Below are 16,018 nucleotides of genomic sequence, written 5' to 3' on the forward strand. Positions count from 1 at the left end.
CTGTTATTTTTGTCTGATCCATACAAAGGGCATCAGCAAGAAAAATGGCATATGATCGCATATCCTAATATTCCTTCAGTAATACGACTGTTCCCACACTCTGAGACACTCCCGGTTTCAGTTTTCAATGATTTTTCTAAGGACAAAGAAAGTGAACATGGTGATCAAGTATATTTTGATAAGATACATAAGGAAATGGTTGTAGAATCTGAAGGGTCTTCTTCTGATGCCAAGCAGTCATTAACCCAGGGGTAGTCAACCTTTTTATACCTACCGCCCACTTTTGTATCTCTGTTAGTAGTAAAATTTTCTAACCACCCACCGGTTCCACAGTAATGGTGATTTATAAGGTAGGGAAGTAACTTTACTTTATAAAATTTATAAAGCAGAGTTACAGCAAGTTAAAGCATATAATAATAATTACTTATATAGTACTTTGTGTCGGATTTTCGCTGTTTGGCAAAATAAATCTTTATAAAACAACTTACAACTTACTATAGTTAAATCTATCTTTTTATCTATACTTTGATTGCTCTGCTACCACCCACCATGAAAGCTGGAAGGCCCACTATTGGGTGGTAGGGACTAGGTTGACTACTACTCCATTAACCCCTCAGTAGTTTAGCCAACCAGAATTAATGACTTAGTAAGAGATTTGGGACTATCAAAGAAAGCAGCTGAGAAAGAAAAGCCTTCAAGAAAAGAATGTACTTCACTGGTCAGCTAAAGTATCCCATTTCAGGAAGCGTGAACAAATTTTTGTGGACTTTTTTTCCAAAGACAAATACTTTGTTTACTATCATGATATCAGTAGTCTTCTCAGCCAGCTAAGTATTACCACTTACAGTCCAACAAAATGGTGGCTATTTCTTGACAGCTCTAAACAGAGTCTGAAATGTGTTCTACACAACGGTAATGTTTATGCAGTGGTTCCAATTGGTTATTCAACTCATCTGCGAGAAGATTATATAATGACATAAAAATAGTCCTCGACTTTCTGAAGTATGAGGAGCATAACTGAATCATTTTTGTGGATCTTAAAATGGTAAATTCTCTGCTAGGACAACAGAGAGGTTTCATGAAGTATCCTTGCTTTCTGTGTTTGTGGGACAGCCGAGCTCAGGAGAAACACTGGACACAGAAGGAGTAGCCGAAACGTGAAGCTCTGGAAGTATAGATGCAAAATATTGTGAATGAACCTGTAGTTAATTGAGACAGGATCATTTTTCTCCCCACTTCATATCAAACTTGGCTTAATGAAGCAGTTTGTTCAGCCTTTGAATAAAGAAAGTGAATGCTTTCACCATATAATATTATTTCTGTTTTTCCTGCCTTGTCTTTCGAGAAGATAAAAGCAGGATTATTCGATGGACCTCAAATTCAAACCCTCATACGTGACAAAGAATTTGCCAGGAAGATGAATAAGGAGGAGATAGCAGCATGGCAGTCTTTTGCGGCAGTTACAAAGAACTTTCTTGGCAACAAGAAAGCAGAAAACTATGAACGTCTGGTTCAAAGGATGTTGTTGGCTTTCCGTGACATTGGATGTAACATGAGCATTGAGATTTACTTCCTGAACAGTCACCTTGATAAGTTTTCCAAAAATCTTGGCACTGTTAGTGATGAGCAGGCTGCTGCTGGAGCATCAAACAAGATTGTCCTCAACAAGTACACAAACGCAAGAGCTACAAACACAAATTTTTGCCTGAATAACATTTAAATAAGTTTTGTGCAAATTTTATGATTAAAATAAGTGTTTTAATATGTTCTATTTTGAAACTGTAGACAAATTCTGATGCAATCATCTTTTAGTGTATTAGTATATTTACTGCATTATATAAATTATTATATTTTACAAAGATGATGCCCAAGAAGACATTCTACTTCATTATGTTAAACTAAATGTTGAAAATTTTACAATAAGATGAAAACCTAAAATCTTGAATTGCAAAAAAACTGTAGCTTATAGAAAAAAACTAATGTCAGATTTGAGATTAGCAAACTTGAGTTAGGTAAGAACAAGTGTTTTTGTGGAAGCAACAAAACTTTTGTTCCTCAGTGTAATCAATGACGCTTCCGCTTCTGAGTAGCTGAGATTTTAACTTTCATTGTTGTACAATGGTTAGATATTATAGTTTAGGTATAATGATTTAAAAGTACCACTTATTTCATTTCCACAGTGCGTCATGCGGAGAATATTAAAAATTTCATCGTGGGCCGCATAAAGTCATTACGCGGGCCCATTCTGGCCCGCAGGCTATATGTTGGCCATGCCTGATTTAGATCATACAACAGCATGTATATGGTTTAAAAGAAAAATAAATGCACATTATACAGGAGTGTGCCTAAAATAGAATATTGTGCTAAGAAATAAATAACATTTAGAGAGCAAGATGAATATAGAATGCATAACAGTTTGTGTAATAAGTATTGAAGAAGAAATGTGATCTATATTGGGAAGACGTTTAAAACTCAAACTTATTTTGAACACACAGAAATAGGCTTATACATCAATGCTGAAATTTTGTTTCCTGGCAGTTTGCTGCTTCCATAAATAACATTGATAGTTGACTTAGCTAATTTATGGGTTAACCTAGGTCATTCTCATTAATTTACCAAAAGCTTTAAAGCCATTAGTAATGTTTCTCTTTGATCACTTCTTAAGTTTGCCCCAGGATTCTTTTCTGAAAACTGTTGTTTTACCTCTCCCATCTTTTAGGATATAATCCTCAATATTTCACTCACATTGTGTGTTCTTTAGGTGTTGATCTCTGTCCCACTAAATCACTTCAATTTTTCTTAATGGGTCAAGATTAAGAGTTTCTAACTTGAACACACACACTTGATTTTTTTAATATAATTTTTATTGCCTTCTATACCAAAGGCAATGTGGAGCAAATGACAGCATTAAAATTATATTTTTATGTCCTTAGAAATCACTATTAAGGTAATTGAAGAAGGAATGACAACTGCTTGGGGCATAACCCATAACAAGAAACAAAGTACGCTCATCTGCCCCTGAAAACATGCACAGGTTAGGCTATCAAATGGAGAAAGTTTGGCTTACTTTTACTGTGTTCCTGACTCAGAGGACAGCACAGTAAATGATCTCTCTGGACAACAGATTGTGCTCCATTGCTTGGGAAAATTATACTTACTTCATACATACTGGGCCTGATAACATTTATTTTATTTGCTATATTTCAACCTCTAAAGAATAAGTTCAACACAAAATATTTTAACCCCATACCAAGATATAATACTTACCATAATCTTGCAATGGTCTTTCCAATCATAACCATATATCAAAATAGGCACAAAGGTTAGATAATGGTGTGGGCTGGTCATGGCCTTTTGTGTCGAGGAAGATCTTCGTTCGGATATCAGTTCTGACACTTAAACTCTTTCTGTTTCTTATTATTCATCTGTAAGAAGGAGTTATAATACCTATTCTGCATGTTAAGCTGATTTCACTAGAAAAAAAATGTATATACTGTACTTAGTACAATTTCTAATACTGAGGAGATATTTATTCATTTCCATAATCCCTGTAACATGATCAGCAACTCCAAATTTGGGTTAAAAGGATAGTATAGAAAAGCAAATGGAGCTTTCTTTCAATATTTCTAATTTATTATATGTCATTGGCACCCCTTAGGATATATTTAAAGCACAGCTAACAAGAGGTCATTCTATGCCTGGTTATCTTGTTTGGATTTATTCTTGTCACATGAGTAAAGATCATGAATTCCCCTAATCTAGGTATACTGAATAAAAGTATGACAGGGAAATCCACACTGAGATTTCAAAATATCCTTTCAAAAATATCAACTGTTTTCTTTCTGTCCTCTTTTTTTTCTATTAAGTGAGACGGTGGGAGACAGAGACAAACTCTTGCATGTGCCCCAACCAGGATCCACCCAGCAAACCTCTTCTGGGGTGGACGCTGTGCCCATCTGGGGCTGCTGCTCTGTTGCCTGGCAATGAGCTATTTTAGCACCTGAGGCAAAGCCACAGAGCCTTCCTCAGTACCCATGGCTGTGGGAACGGAAGGGAGAGAAAGGAGAGAGAGAGAAAATAGAGGGGGAAGGGTGGAGAAGCAAATGGACGCTTCTCCTGTGTGCCCTGACCAGGAATTAAACATGAGACTTCCACACACCGGGCTGATGCTCTACGACTGAGCCAACTGGCCAGGGCCAGAATATCTTAGTTTTAACTGTACATACCTAAGAATATCATAATCCAGTGGTCAAGATCCAAAAGAGTACCCATTTACTTGCTTTTCTCTCTTCACATATACTGTCAATCTTTTTCTAACTACTAAATTCCCTCTTAGGTTGAAAATAGAATTTAATACTTGTATCCTGGGGAATTTTAGACTTTACTGAGGCTCATAATAAAATGATTAATATTTTGAAGTGTTCCAAGTTTTTGGAATTGTCCTTGTCAAAGGGGACTGACACTTAATTAACTAAATAATATCTTAGGGGTTTCTACTGTCTTTTTAACACAAGAATAGTTTAAAACCTATGACAGGGCAGAATTCAGAGTTAAACACACTTTATTAAGAGCCATCATCTATAATTTTGAGTGTCTTGACTAAAATACAACACTTCAACTTTTGTTTTTCTGTTACATAATATAGGGTCCAAGAAAAGAGAAGGTTACTATATGTGAAAGGGTTTTTATACTTTAAGTAGAATCTGCATGACATTATACCTCAGAAAAGCAAAATATTCCTATTGTGATTTGATGAAAGCAGTGTATCATAAAGCTAATATTTCTAAATTTTGTTCTGCATATTTTTCTTATGTCAATTTGTTCCATAATTACCTTAATTTTTTAAGTATCTTATTTATACTGACAAGTCATCCTAAACTCATTGTCATTATCATCACCATGTAATTTCACTCAAACAACAAAACCAGATTTTTTCTATTCTATTTAGATAACTTTGGACTTAAGTAAAATATTTTACCCAATTAAAAACATTTTATTCTTTATTTTGGCTAATAATTTCTAAATTGTCAAATTTTAATAAACCTTGACTGAGCTACCCAAAAAGATATGAAAATAGCTACTGACTTTGAGAAATCTATAAAAATTTCCTCCTCAATTTTTTTTTTTACCTTCTGATAGAAGTGAAGAGCAAAACAGGATCACACCATGTAAATATTTTTCTGCTTTGAAACAACACCTTTTGCACTGGTGGCCAAAACCAACAATCTTATCAATCACAATGATAATACACTAATAGTCAGAAAAGGAGAATTTCTTCATCTTACCCACAAGCATGTCATGAGGCTCCAATAATTTCATTTCTGGGTATTTAAAAAATGCCAAAACACTAATTTAAATACACACACACACACACACACACACACACACACACACCCTTATGTTCATTGGTACATTATTTACAGCAGCCAAGATATGGAAGCAACCTCAGTGTCTGTCGATAGATAAATGGATAAAGAAGATATGGTATATATCATGAAATATTACACAGCAATAAAAAGAATGAAGTCTTGCCATTTGAGATGACAGAGATGGATCTAGAGGGTATTATGTTAAGTAAAATAAGTCAGAATAAGTCAGGCAGAAAAAGACAAACATTTATATTTCACTTATATATGAAATATTAAAAAAACAAACCAGAAGGAAGTGGGCGAGTGGATGGTTGAAAAGTCAAAAAGGAATCTAGTCAACAATATGGTGATAAGTTCACATGATAACAGATGATTACCAGAATTAGTGAATTACCACATTGTAAGGTGTAAAAATGTTGAGTCACAATATTATACACCTGAAAGTAATATAATCAATATAAGATTATGTACCAACTATATTTAAAAAGTCTTATTTGAAATGGTGACTCATTTTTATGTTTTCTTCATCAATATATTGATAAACCTATTAAATATAGTGTTGATATTAGTTTGAATTTTTTATTTTTCTATTAGTAAATTCTAATGATATTTGAGTAATTGCTTTTTTTAGGTACTCACACATCATTTATTTCAAGTTTTATTTTAGAGGTTTTGTGGGGGGTTTTTTGGAAAGAAATTGTGACATTATTGGATTCCAAGGAGATCTAAATTTAGTTCACTGAGGCAAACATTATTTAATTCATGAGATCCATATCTATCTTTCCTAAGATATAAATCTATACCTCTTGCTTTTTATTAGAAAAACCTATAGTTTTTTAATATGCTAAAACCTGAACCCTTGCCCAAGAGATTCTGATGGCATGGTTTGTGGTGGGCTAAGTCTATAGTTTATGCTATAGACAAGTTAATGCTATATTTGAAGACATTAACTTGTTGTAGAAGCATTTAAAGAAAGTAAAATTCCAGATTTAAAGGAGTCTTCTGTGTCTTTCTGGGCTAAAGATACAAACTAACGTCAGGCTCTCAAAGTACATATCTAAATACTATATTCTACACCTAAAACCAATGCTAACTAATAATTAAAATAAACTGTAATTAAAAAAAATAATTACAAAAACGTACATATGGTTCAGACCTAAAAAATAGGGGAAAACGAAAGGTAAGTTGAGTTCTACTAATAGCAAACCCATCCACACCACAGTTTAACCTCTGAGAATACTATAGTAATCAGATCATCACCCTTTCTGCATAACAAACTTTCTTAGTAGAAATTAACCTCTTCTGAAGTCAATGAAGGTCTTTTATATAAAATGAATATCTTAAAAAAATAAGTAAAGTATGTGAAGCAAGAAGACAATATAACCAATAATCAAAAGAATAATCAAATGCGATAACTTGGTTTACATGATCTAGATATTGAGGTTACAGAAAATGGTGGAAAATATAAAAAATAAATGGATAAAAACTTTTTTGAAAAACATGTTTTTATTGTGTAAAGCAAAACAAATTTATATTGATTATATTTTGTATTATTTATTATTTTTAAATTTTATTTAGAAAATTAACTTTAACATGGTGACATTAATCAGTAAGAATATTTTCAATGGAGAATAAAAGCATATAAAAACAAAAATAATAAATGGGATATCTTTGAACTGAAAATTACAAAATCTAGAATTAAAATGTTTTTTTAATTTCTTTTGTTTCTTTTTATTTTTAATGAATTTATTTTGGTGATATTGGTTAATAAAATTATATAGGTTTCAGGTGTATAATTCTATATTGTATATTGTATTGTGTTTTCACTATACTAAAATGAGTCTACTTTCTTCACCATTTATCACCCTATAAGTACTTCTATCACATCCTACCCCTCTTTCCCTCTGGTAATCACCATATTGCTTAATCTCTTCACATTTTTCAATCCCAACCTCCTCCCCTCTGACAGCTGTCAGTCTGTTCACTATATCCATCAGTCTGTTTCTAATTTGTTTGTAGTTATTTTTTTCATTAAATTCCACATATGAGTGAAATCATATGGTACTTGACTTTCTCCAACTGGCTTATTTTACTAAGCATAATGCTCTCCAGGTCCACCAATGGCATCACAAAGGGTAATTTTTTCTCTTCTACAGCCAAGTAGTATTCGACTGTGTAAATATACCACAGCTTTTTTATCCACTCATTTACTGATGAACACTTAGGCTATTTCCAAATCTTGGTTATTGAAATAATACTGCAATTAAGATAGAGGTGAACATATTCTTTTGGATTGTTCTTTTGGGAATCTTAGGGTATATTCCCGGAAATGGGATCACTGGGTCATAAGGCAGTTTTATTTTTAATTTTTTGAGAAAACTTTATAATGCCTTCCACAGTAACTTCACTAATCTTCATTGCCATCAACAAATCTGACAAGTGTTAGAATATATCTCTTTGTAATTTTAATTTGCATTTCTCTGATGATTAGTGATGTTGAGAAGTTTTTCATATGTGTATTGGACATCTGTATGTTCTCTAAGTGTCTATTTAGGTGTTTTGCCCACTTTATAATTGTTTGCTTGTTTGTTTTTGGTATTGAGTTCTTTATAAACTTTGGATATTCACCCCTCAACAGATGTATTATTGGCAAATACTTTGTCCCATTCAGTGGACTGTCTTTTTGTTTGTTGATGGTTTCCTATGTTGTCCAAAGACTTTTTAGTTTAATGTAGTTCCATTTGTTTAGTTTTTGTGTCACTTGCCCAAGACATTATATAAATAAATATTGCTATGAATAAGGTCTGAAATTTTACTGCCTATGTGTTCTAGGATTTTTATAGTTCAAGTTTAAAATGTAATTCTTTAATCTATTTTGAATTCATTATTGTGTATGGTGTAAAAATGGTGGTCTATTTTTTTATCTGTCCAATTTTTTTAACACCATTTATTAAATAGACTATCTTTACCCCATTGTATGTTCTTGCCTCCTTTGCAAATATTAATTGACTATAAAGGCATGGGTTTATTTCTGGTTTCTCTAGTCCAGGAGTCCCCAAACTATGGCCCGCGGGCCGCATGCGGCCCCCTGAGGCCATTTATCCGGCCCCCGCCACACTTCCGGAAGGGGCACCTCTTTTATTGGTGGTCAGTGAGAGGAGCATAGTTCCCATTGAAATACTGGTCAGTTTGTTGATTTAAATTTACTTGTTCTTTATTTTAAATATTATATTTGTTCCCTTTTTGTTTTCTTACTTTAAAATAAGATATGTGCAGTGTGCATAGGAATTTGTTCATAGATTTTTTTATAGTCCAGCCCTCCAATGGACTGAGGGACAGTGAACTGGCCCCCTGTGTAAAAAGTTTGGGTACCCCTGCTCTAGTCTATTCTATTTGTCTATACGTATGTCTGTTTTTATTCCAGTATCATGTTGTTTTGATTACTATGGCCTTGTAATATAGTATGATATCAGATAATATGATTCCTTTAACTTTCTTCTTTCTGAAGATTGCTGTGGCTATTTGGGGTATTTTGTGGTTTCATATAAATTTTAGTAATATTTGTTCTAGTCCCTTGAAATGCATTGTTGGTATCTTGATAGAGATTGCATTGAATCTATAGATTGCTTTGGGTATTGTGAAAATTTCAATTATGTTAATTCTTCCTAATCATGCATATGGTATATGCTTCCACTTATTTATCTTAAATTTCTTTCTTCAGCATCTAATAATTTTCTGAGTATAGGTCTTTTACAACCTTGGATAAGTTTATTCCTAAATATTTTATTTTTTAAAGCAACTGTGAAAAAGATCATTTTTTAAATTTTCCTTTCCTATGGTCCATTATTGGTGTATAAAAATGCAACTGATTTCTGGGTACTTATTTTGTAGCCTGTTACTTTACTGAATTCATTTATCAATTCTAGCAATTTTTTGTGGAATTTTTAGGGTTCTTAATATATATTATCATGTCATCTGCAAATAATAATAGTTTTATTTTTTTCCACTTTGTTTACCATTTCTCTTCTTGCCTTATTTCTTTGGCTGGGAATTCCAGTACTATCTTGAATAAGACTGGTTAAAGCTGACATCCCTGTCTTGTTCTCAATCTTAACAGAAACACTTCTAGTTTTTCCCCATTTAGTATGATGTTGGTTGTGGGTTTGTAGTATATGCCTTTTATTACATTGAGGTATGTTCCTTCTATTCTCACTTTGCTGAGAAATTTTATTATAAATCATTACTGAATTTTATCAAATGCTTTTTCTGCATCTATTTATATAATCATATGCTTTTTATCTTTGTGATGTATCATGTTTATTGCTTTGTGAATGTTGTACCAACCTTCATCCCTGGAATAAATCCTACCTGATCGGGGTGTATGATTTTTCTAATGTATTGCTAAATATTGTTTGCTACTTTTTTATGACTTTAGCATCTATATTCATTAGGAATTTTTTTTTTTTTTTGTATTTTTCAGAAGCTGGAAATGGGGAGAGACAGACAGACTCCCGCATACGCCTGACCGGGATCCACCTGGCACGCCCACCAGGGGCGACGCTCTGCCCACCAGGGGGCGATGCTCTGCCCCTCCCGGGCTTCGCTCTGCCGCAATCAGAGCCACTCTAGCACCTGGGGCAGAGGCCAAGGAGCCATCCCCAGCGCCCGGGCCATCTTTGCTCCAATGGAGCCTTGGCTGCGGGAGGGGAAGAGAGAGACAGAGAGGAAGGAGGGGGGAGGGGGGAGAAGCAAATGGGCGCTTCTCCTATGTGCCCTGGGCGGGAATTGAACCCGGGTCCCCCGCACGCCAGGCCGATGCTCTACCGCTGAGCCAACCGGCCAGGGCCTATATTCATTAGGAATTTTGAGTTAAAAATTATTTACTATCTTTATAGTGTCTTTATCTGGTTTTAAAATTATGATAATGCTGGCCTCATAAAATGAGCTTGAGAATCTTCTCTCCTCTTGAATTTTTGCAATAGTTTGAGAAGGATAGATACAGTGGTAACTTGAGTTACAAATTTAATTCGTTCTGTAATGGAGCTCGTAAGGCAGTCAACTCGTATATCAAACTGCTGATACTGGACCCGTGTGCCAATGCATCAACTAGCTGCAGCTTCTCGAATTACTACTTGTATCTCAAAATTTTGCTGGGATCTCGAACAAAAATATGGACCGAGTTGCAGCTTGTATCTTAAAAAATTTGTATGTTGGTCTGTTTGTATCTCAGGGTACCACTGTATTAGTTCTTCTTTGAATGTTTACTAAAATTCACCTGTGTAGCCATCTGGTCCAGGAATTTTGTTTTGGGGGGGGGGGTTATTTTGTTTTTTATTACTCCTTCAGTTTCACTAGTTTTAATCTGTCAATTCAAATTCTCTGATTCTTCTTGATTTAGTTTTGGAAGCTTGTATGTATCTAGGAATTTATCAATTTTGTCCAGCTTGTCCAATATGTTGGCACATAGTTGTTCATAATATTTTATTACAATCCTAGGTATTTTTTAGGTGTCAGGTGTTACCTCTCCTCTTTCAGTCCTGATTTTATTTATTTGGATCCTTTCTCTTTTTTTCTTGATAAGTCTGGTTAAAGGTTTGTCAATCTTATTTATGTTTTCAAAGGTCCAACTCTCAGTTTCATTGATCTTTTGTATTTTTTTAGACTTTATTTACTTTATCTCTGTTTTAATCACTATTTTTACCTTTCTCTATACACTTTAGGCTTTATTTGTTGTTCTTTTTTAAGTGTAAAGTTAGATTATTTATTTGAGATTTGTCTTGTGTTTTTTTTTTTGGAGTTAGGCCTGGGGTGCTATGAATTTCTCTTTTAAAACTTCTTTCACTGTATCCGAAGATTTTGGGTTGTTGTGTTCTCATTTTTATTTGTTTCAAGATATCTTTTAATTTATTCCTTGACAACCTTGTTAACTCATTCATTGTTTAGTAAAATGTTATTCAGCCTCCCATGTTTTAGTGTGTTTTTCAGTTTTTTTTCTTGTTGATTTTTAGTTTTATACCATATGGTCAGAGAAGATGTTTGATATGATTTCAATCTTCTTAAATTTATTGAGACTTGTTTTTTATCCTAAATTGTGGTCTATCCTAGAAAATGTTCCATGTGCACCTGAATAGAGTGTAACTTCTGTTGCTTTAGGGTGAAATGCTCTGAAGATATCAATTAAATCCAGGTGATTTAGTATGTCATTTAAGGCCACTGTTTTCTTATTGATTTTCTGTCTGGAAGATATGTCCATTGATGTCAATGGGGTGTTGAAAATCTCCTACTATGTCTGTATTACTGTCACTCTCTTCTTTTATTTCCCTCAAGATTTGCTTTACATATTTAGGTGCTCTATTTTGGGTGCATTAATGTTTACCATAATTATATCCACCAATTATATATTGCTTCCTTTATTGTTATATAATGTTCTTTGTCTTTTACTATAGAATTTGTTTTAAAGTCTATTTTGTCAGACACGAGTATTGCTACTTTAGCTTTTTCCTTTTATTTGCATAAAATATATTTTTTCCCATTTCTTTACTCTTATACTGTATCTTTCACTCTTAAGATAGGTCCTTGTAAATAGCGCATATATGGATCTTATTTTCTTATCCATTCAGCTACCTTATGTCTTTTGATTGGAGCATTTAAGCCACTTACACTTAAATTGATTATTGATAGTTTATTGCTATTTTATTTATTTATTTTTTTAATCTTTTTTTTCTTTTTTTCTTTATTCATTTTTAGAGAGGAGAGAGAGAGGGAAAGAGAGAGAGACAGAGAGAGAGAAGGGGGGAGGAGCTGGAAGCATCAACTCCCATATGTGCCTTGACCAGGCAAGCCCAGGGTTTCGAACCAGCGACCTCAGCATTTCCAGGTCGACGCGTTATCTACTGCGCCACCACAGGTCAGGCGCTATTTTATTTTTTAAATTATGTTTCTCTGTTTTTATTGTTCTTTTCTCCAAATACCTTATGGTTTAATTTGACTAAAAATTAGGATTTAAAAGTAAATCAGACAGAGTAGAATATAAGACTAATAATTTATAATGTTATGGACTATAACAAGTTTGTGATTTTACATCTGAAGCTCACAAGCTAGTCTGTTGCTATTTAATGAATAATCACGGAAGACAGCTTTAATTCAGAGGCAAATAACTTTATTATTCATAGCCTAGGAGATATCATGAACTACATTTTTGTGTTGGCTCTTGATGCTTGCCACATCTCAACATTAATGCAGAATGGATCTCTACACATAAGGCACAATAGCACCTTGTATTTCAGGAGGTCAACACTGATCTGAAAAGATTCACCACTATTACTGAATGCAGAAATAACCTTGATATTTGTTTATGGGTAGATGATATCTTAGCCCTCAATGTTGCTTACTGGAAACACAACCCTGGGATCTAAGACAAACAGCATTCAGAGTCTTACATTTTTGGCATGTTCAGCAAGAACATGCAAGGATGCTCAGGGCCAATGGTGGAAATGTGGTAAAATAGCAGAGAATGAAGCACATTAAAGAATAAATAAATAGAGTGAGTAAACATAACTGAATAAAACCTCTACAAAACAATAATTATATTTTATATATATTTTTTACTTTTACACACTTATTTATTTCATCATTCACAGAAGTGTCTACATCCATATGAAATATTATTGAACATATATATGAAAAAATTTCTTGTATGTTCATGGACTTATGCTACCTGTATGAATTCAGACTCAGTTATAGGGAACCACTCGTCTATAGTTGAATTATGCAAGAAAGTGTTCATTTCTCTCTCTCTTTTTTTTTAAACTACAGTTGACATAACAATATTATATTAGTTTCAGGTGTACAACATAGTGATTAGATGTTTATATAACTTTTGAAGTGATTACTCGATAAACCTAGTTCTCATATGATATTATACTAGTTATTATAATACTACTGACTTCATTTACTGTATAATATTTTACATCTCCATGACAATTTTTAACTACTGATTTGTACTTTTTCATCTTCTCTCCTTCTTCACCCATTTCCTCTTTCCCCTTTCCATCTGGCAACCATCAAAATGTTCTCTGTATCTGAGTTTGTTTCTATTCTAAGAGTCTTAGGAAAGCTCCCTTGTGTGAAACTAATTACTTTTGACTTGCTACTTTGAAGATTCTCTCTTTGTTTTTAACCTGTGCCATTTTAATTATGATGTGTTTTGATAGGGCCTCATCAGATTCACATCTTTGGGATTCTTTGCACTTCCTGGACTTGTATGTCTCTTTTCTTCACCAGGTTAGGAGAGTTTTCAATCATTATTTTCTCAAATATGTTTTTCAATTCTTTGCTCTCTCTTTTCTTCTCTGTACCCTTATGTTATCCCAGAATCCCCTTAAACTGTCATCATTTTCTAAATTCATTCTTCTTTTTACTGTTCTGTTTGGGTGTATTTTGATTCCTTGTCTACCAAATCATGGATCTGATCCTCTGCTTTATCTGATCTACTGTTAATTGCCTTTAATGTATTCTTTATTTCAGTAACTGTAGACCTTATTTCTGTTCCATTCTTCTTTTGTGTTTTCTATCTTCATGTTTATGTTTTCTATATCTTTTTAAAAGTTATCACTAGGACCAGTGGGCGTGGTTATCAGTATTTTGAACTAAATCTGGGAGATTGATCATCTCCATTTGTTTAGTTCTATTTCTGGAGTTTTTTGTGTTGGTTTATTTGTAATATATTTCTTTGTTTCTTCATTTGGCTGCCTCCTTGTGTTTATTTTTATGTATTAAGTATAGCTGTTATGACTAACAATCTTGGTAGAGTGGACCTACGTAGTAGATGTCTTGTGAAGACAAGTGATGCAATCTCCTTGGTCACTCAATGTGGGGGCTCCAGATGTGCTCCTTGTGTGTCTTATATGAGCTCTCCTGTTTTAGTTGTTGTTGCCACACCAAAGGGGGGTTTGTTCCTTAAGCTGACTTGTGAAGACTGTTGAAGACTGCTGTGGATGGGGCTTTTGTCCAGGAACTCATCCTACAGAGCAGAATTTGTTTTAGCCTGCTAAGTGTTACCCTTAAGTGTGTCCTCTGTGAAGGTGATTGTGTGGTGTTCTGATGTGGTCTAAAGCTGGCCACCAGGTGTGTTGGTTCTTAAAGCCACAGGTTGGTGCAGGCCAAGGTCAGCCACTGCCTGTCTCCTGCCTGGGCCACTTAGTATGAGCTACTACGATCTGCAGATGGTTGACACTGTGCCAGACTTAGAGTTGCCTCCGACAGGGTAAGCTATCAAATGAGTCTGGCTGATGGGCTTGGGCTGCTGGGCAAGAGGTACAAGAAACAGAGACCAGCTGCAGTTTGCTTGGGATTTGTAAACCTTTGAGAGATTTTAGAAATTTCCACAGCATGAGCCAAGACAGGTCATTTGTGTAAAAAAGTCACTAGAAGTGGCTTGGGTGGGTCTGGGTCTGCAAGTTGGTTAGGGCAGGGTCTCAGGGAATCATAAGGATGAGGGAAATGGTGTTAGGTTGGTGGAGACACAGATATAGTTTCTACCCGCACTTGCAAGGGTAGGGCTCTTTCTGGGAGAAAGCTGCCCCTCCATCCCTTGCCCTGAAACCAGACAATTTATTTCCTTGCTACATGTTCCTGGCACCTTTTGAGCTGCTGTCCTAGCACTGGCGCTCCAAGGGAATGGGTCTTTCAGAAAGGAATTTGATGTGCAAGTCTTTTAAGAGGAACTACAGAGATTCCAGGAGCCCTACATCTCACTCAGCCACATTCTCGGCTGATTTTTATAGCCATATGTTGTGATTTCTCTTCTTCCTGGCACTGGAAACCTGGGCTGGGGAGGCTGGTGTGGGGATGAGACCCCTTATTCTTCAGCAGGGACCTCCAAAGCTGAAATATCCCTCTCAGTTTTTAATTGCCACACATGAATATGCAATCAGCTCTTTCAGCATCTCTGTCCCTCTTGTTTGTCTTGACCTAGCTTTTTCTGTATATGTGTAGTTAGTTATAGTACTTCACTTCTATAATTGTTAAGCTAGAATTCAGGTAGTTCTCAATGATAGATGTTCTGTAGTATAGTTGTAATTTGATGTGGTGTGGAAGGAGGCAAGTACAGTGTTTACCTACTCCTCCATCTTGACAGGAACATCAATATTTTATGAATTTTAAAAAAGAGAAGTGGTCAATAGTAGGTTTAAAATTTTGAATTTTCAAAACACAGAGTTTATTCATGTATTATTGTTTATTGATTGCTGTATTATTTTTCCATGCAAACACCTATAAACCTACTTTTGTCTCACCCTGTATATGTAGAACAAAAATGCATAACTACAAAAATGTAAAAGATCGAAAAGAAGAAAACACTTTCATTTTTCTGACTCAAGTATTTTCATTTGTCAGCAAATAGCAAAATAATTTTTATTATGCTGTTGTTAAGGGTGCATGATATAATTTCTAAAGTAAACACTAAAATAATATATTATTAACAAATTATTAAAAGCCACTAATATTCCATTTGTGGCATAGTAAGCCCTTACATGCAGATCTCTATAAAAAACTGAAATGCATCATTAATTAGGAAGATTTCTTAAAACAAAATGCATAAAGCAGTTATTGTTTAATTATTAATAAAAAAGTAAAAGAATAAATTTTTG

This window comes from Saccopteryx bilineata, chromosome 5 (assembly GCF_036850765.1).
Source record: "Saccopteryx bilineata isolate mSacBil1 chromosome 5, mSacBil1_pri_phased_curated, whole genome shotgun sequence".
Classification (NCBI taxonomy): Eukaryota; Metazoa; Chordata; class Mammalia; order Chiroptera; family Emballonuridae; genus Saccopteryx; species Saccopteryx bilineata.